Below are 8,397 nucleotides of genomic sequence, written 5' to 3' on the forward strand. Positions count from 1 at the left end.
TATAATTATAATGTTAATATTTCCTTTCTGTAATGTCGACACCTCCTGCTGGAAAAAGCCTCTCTTGGGAACGGGGGCTCCACGCGCTCCCCAACACCTCCCTGGTTCGAGGCTGGCTGCCCACCAGCCCCCGTCTGGGCCCACCCGGGTCTGGGGCCCAACGGAGCTGGCAGGAGCCCCAGCCAGGGGGAAAGCGGCGTCCTCCTCATCGTGAGTGTTTATAGTCGAGCTCAAACCACATGATGGAAATTCCTCTGAAGCTCCTAATTGCACATTTCCTTCCTCCAACCATTTTCTTTTGACAGTCGACTTTGAAAACATTCACCACTTAATTCTCCCCAGGCGGGAAGGGGGAGAAGGACTGCGCCTGCTGCACTGGGGCTCCCTCTCCCACCACCCGAGGGGCCGGCCCCGGGGACCAGGATGCTCAGGCATCTCTAGTGATGACCCCGGAGTCCCAGGCAGTGAGTCTTGCTTCCCTTCCTCCGTGCTGCACCGTCTCCATCTGACCCAGGGGGACAAGTAAGCTCAGTGTCATTTGCTTGTCTATAAGATATGATTAAGAATATTCTTTTGCCAGGTGATGGTAGAAATCATCGGGCACATAGTAGGTGCTGATAAGGGTGAGACTCCTCCAGCTTCTTGGAGGAAACGCAGCGCATCAAGACAGGATTCTTCCAGCCGTTCTCTCTACATGCATAGCATACGTGTGTGCGTGCTAAGTGGTTTCAGTCGTGTCCGACTCTTTGTGACCCCATGGACCGTAGCCCGCCAGGCTCTTCTGTCCCTGGGATTCTCCAGGCAAGAATACTGGAGTGGGTTGTCATGCCTTCCTCCACACGTGTAGTGTAGACAGAGGTTAAGAGCAGGCTGCCTGGGCTCACACGCCAGCTTGGCCTTTTAATGGCAAAGCAATGAGGCCCTGGGAAGTGTCTTGTTTTCCTGTGACTCACTTTCCAGGTCCATAAGAGGGGACCTGGCGGTGTTGACATCACTAGTCATCCTGAGGATTATGCGACTTGACCGTCATGAAGGGCCTGACACAGGGCGAGATGCAGAGGAGAGCTTCACTGATATCGACAATGACCCCCATGGTTCAGTTTGGGGGTGGCCGGTGGGCTTTGGCATCAGACCAACTTGGGTTCCAGTCCCCGCTGTTCAGGGACCTGATTTCCCAGATCATCCACATCCCTGCTGTGAAACAGATGTGATAACACATAGGGCTATTTGCAAGGTTTGAGGCAGACAGTAGGCATGAAGACCTGGGCAGGGAGAAACAGGACTCCTGTCCCGAGGCTGGGGGTCCCGGGGGACCCCAGTGTCAGGGGTGATGAAGGGGAGAAAGGGCTGTACGGTCAGGCACGGTCAGCAGAGACCTTCTGTTGGGGCTGAGCCACTACCGAGGGAGCGCCTGGGGCCTCCCCGTCTCACCGTGCCCAAGACCCAGCCCCTCTCCATCCATGGCCAGGCTCCGGAGCCAAGTGGCTTCAGCCCTGGCTCACTGCGTGGATTTGAGTAAGTCATGGAACCTCTCTGAGCCTCCATCTCTACATCTGCAAACCAGGAGCAATAGCTGGGTTGCTGGGACAATTGGTGAGTGAAGGCTGTCAAGTGTTTCCCAGTGCCTGGCACACAGTAGGTGCTCAATAAATGTTAGCATAACATCCATGTGTTGAAAGTGTTAGTCACTCAGTCGTGTCAGACTCTTTGCGACCCCAGGGAGTGTAGCTCACCAGGCTCCTCTGTCCATGGAATTCCCCAGGTAGGAATACTGGAGTGGGTTGCCATTCCCTCTTCCAGGGGATCTTCTCCACCTAGGGATTGAACCCGGGTCTCTCACATTGCAGGCAGATTCTTTACCATCTGAGCCACCAAGGAAGCCCCAAAGATTGGTGTGTGTGTCACTCAGTCGTGTCCAATTATTCGCGACCCGATGGACTGCAGCCCACCAGCCTCCTCTGTCCGTGGAATTCTCCAGGCAAGAATTCTGGAGTTGGGTAGCCACTCCCTTCTCCAAGGGGTCTTCTAAGAATGCTATTTATTCTCCCCAAGCTCAGTTCCAGCCCTGGGTGGTCCCGGAGCTGATGGAGACCTAGCTACCTCCCAGAGCGTCATCCTGGGCAGAGGTCAGGACACATTTTCTCTGCCTGGAGCTCCTCTCCCGTACCCACAGCTGGACTCCCGTGTCCAGAGGCCCTGCTCACCATCAGTCTCCTCTCGCAGGCTTTCCACAGGCTCAGGCTCCGGGGCTGGACTCCATTCTCCCCAGACCCTCCTCTTGGCACGTCTCCACTCCCGGTGTGTTAAACATATACTAAGGTTTTGTTGAACTTGATTCCTGAGGGCAGGGATTGCTGGTTTATCTCCACCTGTCTCTCTGCTGCTCTTCCCCGGCCCACCCCGGGAAACCCCAGGAGGCTGGACCGAGATGCTTTCACTCGTGTGGGCGGGGCATCAGAGGTCACCATGGAGACGGAGAGAGGGGCCTATTGTGAGGCAGGATGCTGAGGGGGATACGGGGGGCAGAGTGAAGATGCAGAGAATGAGATGGATTGAGATTCATGGAAGGAGCTGGAAGAGTGAAATAAACTGGCGAATCTGAGAGCTGCGTCCTAGAGATGATGGACAGGACGGCCTTTGAAAAGACACGTCGGGAGTGACGGCTGTGTGTGAGGCTTGGCACCATCCCCTGAGATGGGGAGCACCGTGGAGATCCAGATTGGGGCTGGTGGGGTGGTCACCAGTTTGGTTTGGGGTGTATTGAGTTGAGGGAGTCTTTGAACAACTTAACTGGTGGTTGGGAGATGGATCTGGGAGTGCCTTTGCACACTTGATGATGACAATGAGTAGGTGGTGGAAGACAGGTCTGGGGTGACCTTGAGCACCCAAGGGTGGCATTCTGATGGGTGGAAGAGGGGATGTGGGGCTTGGAGGAGAGATTGCAGCTATGAGACACCCAGTCATTACTGTTCATGTTTTTGCCCCAGGATCACACAGAGCTATGAGCAGAGCTGGGCCCAGGACCTGGGTCTCCACTACCCCCAGGTCCAGTCTGGAGACTTCCCAGCCCTCCTTGTGACTTTTCCAAGAGGGTGCAGGGTGGAAAAAGCCTGAAGAGAAATGTTCCCTTGAAAACACAAATCCTTTCAGCTGTTTTCCTCTTGAAACATTGGTGAGGACCCAAAATCTATACATTTTTTCCTGGTGAAAAAGAACAGCAAACCTGCCTTGGTCACTCACACCGTGAAATCAGAGGCAGCAGACAGGGGACCCTCAGAACGTCCACAGCCCCGGTGGCCTCCTGCTTCAGAGAGAGCTGGGTGCCAGCAGCTCTGTGTCCATGAAGAACAGGTGCTGTGGGTGGGAGGGCCTGACACAGCTTGTGGGCCTGGAGTGGATGCAAATAAATGCCCTGTCTCCTCCAGGCGCCCCCTCCTGGAGGAACCTCATCATCATCTGAAGTCTCCAGGGGACCCCCAGGACCCTCAGATCGTTTTCTCTGGCCAAGACCTCTCCCTGGGTCTGGAGCTGCTAATCCAGCTACCCAAGGCTCCCTTTTGCCCTTGAGAGATCTGTGAGCAGCATGCCCCCACACCAAACCCACCCCTTCACGTCCTATCCCCAGGGGTTCTCATCCTGCAGGCACCCAGCCACCAACTTGGGGACAGGTCCACAGGGCCCCACCGAGCCACCCTCCTGGGCCCTCAGGCTTCCATGAGACATCTCCCCCAGCTTGCTGCCTTGCCCAGCTCCCCTCCTGATGCGCCCTGCACCTGCCACAGGAGTCCTCCAAGCGGGACCCTGCTATTGTCACCTCCTGTTCCCTCTGGGCTCCAGGCGGACTTCTGAGGCCCTCCACCCATGCACCTTGCCACCCCTCAGCCCTCTTCCAGGCCCCGTCCTGAGGTCCCCACCACTGCCCCAATGCGGCAAACACCAACCTGCCCAGTCTTCCGGTTCATTGTCTTCGCACACGCTGTTCCCTCTCCCAGAATGCCCTTCCCGCATCCGTGGCTAAGCTGGATCCCTCCTCCCCATCACCTTCTCTAGCTCAGCCAAGGGGCTTCTACTCTGGGGGTGCACCCCCAGGAGTAGCTTTCATCCTTGGGGCTGCCTAGTGGCCTCCTCCCTTACCAGGAGGGACTCTCTGTGTGCGAGGGGATCTCAAGGATCTTGGTGATAACCCGGGTCTTGTAATCAGACAGAGCCAGGTTCAGATCCACACAAGAACAGGGACATGGCCAGCAGGTCATCCATCTCCAAGACAGACAGCATCTCCACGCAGGAAGTGCAGGCAACAGCATGACCTGTGCCGTAGGGACCTGCCCTCATTGGTTCAGAGAATCCTTGTGGAGCATCTCAAACGTGCCAAGCCTGGTGGTAGGTGAAGGGGCCAGAGCAGTGGACAAAACACCGGAGTGTCTGCTGCCAGGCTGCAGGCAGACAGAGGGAGCGACAACACGGTCAACACAGAAGCCTCCTGGGGTGTCAGGTAGTGAGTGCCACAGCTTCAGTGGGGGGGGGGGTGTAAATAGAGGCCCCAGAGAGTCTAATCCAGCAGGGCTTCATGTGTGCAGACACTGCGGTGTCAGAAATTGTCCCAAGCCGGGAACACAGCAAGTGCAAAGTCCCTGGGGTAGGAAGCCAACCACAAGGTCAGAGGAGTGTCAGGGTGGCCACTGTGGCTGGAGATGAGGAAGGGGCAAGGAGGACACCAGAGAAGGGACCAGAAGGGGCAGGCAGGGATGTGTGGCTGCAGGTCAGGAAGACTCTGCTCTTCCCTCTGAGATGGAGCAGTGGGAGGTGAGCGCAGGACGGGCGCGACAAGGCTCAGATTCTAACAAGATCACTGCCTGGGGCGGGGGTCAGGGAAGAGCTCCAAGGAGGCCAGGGAGGCTGGAGACACAAGGAGGGAGTGGTGATAGGACCCACTGGGGTCTGAATGCCACGTGGATGGACAGGGAGAACCAGGACATGGGAGGCACTTCAGAGTGTGTCTGGCATGAGTTGTACATTCAGGGGGCAGGAGGAGTTTGTTTGGCCAGTTGTTTTGTTGCTAAGGCATGTCCAACTCTTTGAGACCCTATGAACTGCAGCAGGCCAGGCTTCCCTGTACGTCACTATCTCCTGGAGTTTGCTCAAACTCATGTCCATTGAATCGGTGATGCCATCTAACCATCTCATCCTCTGCCACCCCCTTCTCCTCCTACCCTCAATCATTACCAGCATCAGAGTCGGCTCTTCACATCAGGTGGCTAAAGGATTGGAGCTTCAGCTTCAGCATCAGTCCTTCCAGTGAATATTCAGCGTTGATTTCCTTCAGGATTGACTGGTTGGATCTCCTTGCTGTCCAAGGGACTCTCAAGAGTCTTCTCCAGCACCACAGTTTGAAAGCATCAATTCTTTGGCCAGTAAATAACACAAATATGCAGGGGACGATGCCCATGACTAAGGCCAGGGCACAGGAGTCCCATGGAGGGAAAGACTGCTTTTCTGACCTGGAAAGGTGGGGTTAGGGGTCACATGGTCCTGATGGGAGAAACTGGGGGATGCTACCTACTCCTGCTTCCCCTTGTCCAGTCCCAACCCTAAGCCTTTGGGTGTGCTGGGCAGGACCTGGCTCCACCGGGGTCTTGGAGTAAGAGGAACCAGCAGGACCCTAGGGTGTCTGGGAGACATGGATCCTGCCCAGGGGTCTGGCTGCAGGGGCGCTGGGTGTCCCCTGGTTCCTAAGCCAGCACTTTCTAACTCAGCTAGCTGCTCATGTGACCTCTGGCCCTGCGGCTAACTTCCTGGTGGCAAAAAGAATTGGCATCTGCAATAATGCAAATGCTCCTTGAACGGGAAGGAAGAACATTCTGGAGCTGAGCACACAGAGGAGGGTGGAGAGCAGTTCTGCTGGTCAGCTGTTTTATTCTGGCATGTTCCTCTGTCCCAGAAGTCGCAGGGTGACCCCAGTTCTAAGTTCACCAGGTGTCAACAGTGGAGGAGACCAGGGCTCCTGGGGACCACCCGGTAACTGGGTCCGTGCCCCTGGGCGAGTCCTCTTCCCTGTCTGGGCCTCCGGGTCCCCCGCTGGTGGTGTTGGGTGCACTTCTGAAAGGAGAAGGTCCACGGGGACTAACATCTGTGAGATGGAATGGCCTCCACTGATTGGAAGCATTCCAGTCCTGGGTCGCCTGGCCTCAAGCCCCCTCTCTCCACCTCTGTCTACACCACCAGCGCCAGCTCACCCTACGTATACATCAGTGTCCTTCCTGACTGTGCATCTTCCCAGCTCAGAGGGTGACTTTCGGCAGGTGCCCCTGGAGGCCCTTCCTACCGCCCATCAGCTTCCCCAGAAATGACTCTCCCGCTGGCTGGGGTCTTTTTTTGGCCTAAGCCCCACCCTCCATCCCCAGCTGCCCTTAAGAAGATGCCCACTGGGGTCCCTGTTCCATAACCACATGGGCAGCAAGAAGGCCTTGGTGAACCCTGCTGCCATGTGCCCAGAGTTCTGCCAGGTCAACCCCATTTCAAAGATCCTCCTTGTCCAGAGGCCTCCAGGTGCAGCACTGGGAATGGGGATTTCCAGGACCTCTGACAGTGGGCCTTCTGCTTCCCATATGACTGCGAACTCATCCCTGAGTCTCCCTGCCTCAGTCTTCCCATCTGTGAGATGGGATCCCACCTCCCTCACAGCTCTGACCATGCAGATCTTTGCTCAGGATGGAGCAGTGAAGGTTACCTGCAATGTCAGCCCTTGACCCCGGCTCCACCCCCTACAAGGGGTCACTTCAATAGGAAAGCACCTCCTATCTTAGGAGCTCTCATCTGGTGCCAACCACTTTACAAATAATACACCTTGACATCAGCCTACATAGATTAGCCCATTTAATTCTTTATTACTCCAGTCTTCTTGCCTGGGAAATCCCATGGACAGAGGATGCTATCTGGCTACAGTACATGGGGTCCCAATGAGTTGAACACGACTTAGCCACTAAACAACAACAACCGTGTATATATGTCAATCCCAGTCTCCCAGTCCATTTAATTCTTAAAGCAACACTGCAAGGAAATTATTATCACCATCACCCCCATTTTACAGATAAAGAAACAGAGGCTCCAAGAGGTTGCTCAAGGATGCACAGGTAGAAGATGCCAGCCTGAGCGCCCAGAGGCCCTGTTCTTAACCATTGCACCACAAGGCCTCCCTTCCGATGAAGCAGAGACCGTCCAGAGAGGCAGGGGGCCTGAAGAAGCTCACCCAGCAGGCTGCTGGTCGCATACCAGGATTCTTGGACTAGGAATTCCAGGCCTCTGTTCCTGCTCCTACACCCCTAATTCATATCTTCCGGGGGTAATGTGGGCAGGTTTTTTTGCAGGAGAGAAACACAAAAGAAATGTCTCCTTGAAGGAGGTACCTCCTGAGATTCCTGAGCAAGATTAATAAAATCTCATCCAAGAACACAATGATTCACGCCAACCCACCGAGTCAATCAGGAATCGGCAGGACTGTAATTTCTATCAAACTATAATTAGCTGAATTTCCTTTTCTAATCTTGGGAATCTGAACAGCGTGCAGCCTATCATTGGAGCCGTGGATAATGACCAGCCACCTCGCGTACAAAACGGTTCGGAGTAAAACTGTCTTCCAGGTCCCTTTGATGTGTAAAGAGGAATCATGAATGCAAAGACACGAAAAAATTAGTGGAATTTCAAATGCAAAACAATTGTAGCCTTGTTGGGATACAGAGTTTAGCAGGGGGAGGGCTGCTGGCAAGGTCGTTGAACCAGGATGGTGTTCTGGCTGCCTTGCCCCTCCTTTGGCTAGACGGTGTTTCTCCAGGGCTGGCACAATGCTGGAGAGACTGAATGCGTGCAAGAAACTTGTAGAGAATGAATGAATGAATGAGTGGAGAGCAAGAGACAGGTGAGGGGAGCAGCTGGGCCATTTCTCTCTCCTTGGTCCACTGAAATTCAGTGAGCTGGGGAGGCCACGCATCCCCAGGCCCCCAGATCTCAGGACCTCACGGAGCCAGCAACCTGGCCCGCCCATCGGCAGGCACCTAGCCAGTGAGGCTCAGAGCGATCCTGGGCCAGAGTGGGGCTCAGGAAGTGTCCACTTCCTCCCTGAGAAGTCACACTGTCTGGTCCTCTCTCCCTGCCAGGGTTAAGGGGCCAAGCCCTTGGTCCATCCAGTCAGGGCAGGCTGAGTGCCCCCCACACCCTTGGCAACTTCCTCAGGGAGGATTCCAGGGAGGTGCTCTTTGGGATGAAACTGAATGAATGAGAGAATGTGCGGTAGGAAGTGACAGTGGTGACTCAGGGTTACTCAGCCTGGAGCCTGCCAGGGGCCTGCTGCACCACTGTCTGTGATCACAGCAGCTCCTCGCCCTCCCCACTCAGGGCAGGGGC

General features: G+C 55.4%; 1 long non-coding RNA gene across 1 annotated transcript; it reads left to right on the plus strand.

The window, feature by feature from the left end:
- Window positions 1–2,544: 2,544 nt before the first annotated feature.
- On the plus strand, window positions 2,545–7,702 carry LOC145522758 (uncharacterized). The gene is made up of 5 exons (XR_014066152.1): window positions 2,545–2,665; window positions 2,988–3,172; window positions 4,319–4,492; window positions 5,227–5,411; window positions 7,088–7,702. It is a non-coding gene; the product is annotated as an uncharacterized LOC145522758 (long non-coding RNA).
- Window positions 7,703–8,397: the final 695 nt, after the last annotated feature.

This window comes from Giraffa tippelskirchi, chromosome 10 (assembly GCF_054371585.1).
Source record: "Giraffa tippelskirchi isolate mGirTip1 chromosome 10, T2T-mGirTip1v1.2.pri, whole genome shotgun sequence".
Lineage (NCBI taxonomy): Eukaryota > Metazoa > Chordata > Mammalia > Artiodactyla > Giraffidae > Giraffa > Giraffa tippelskirchi.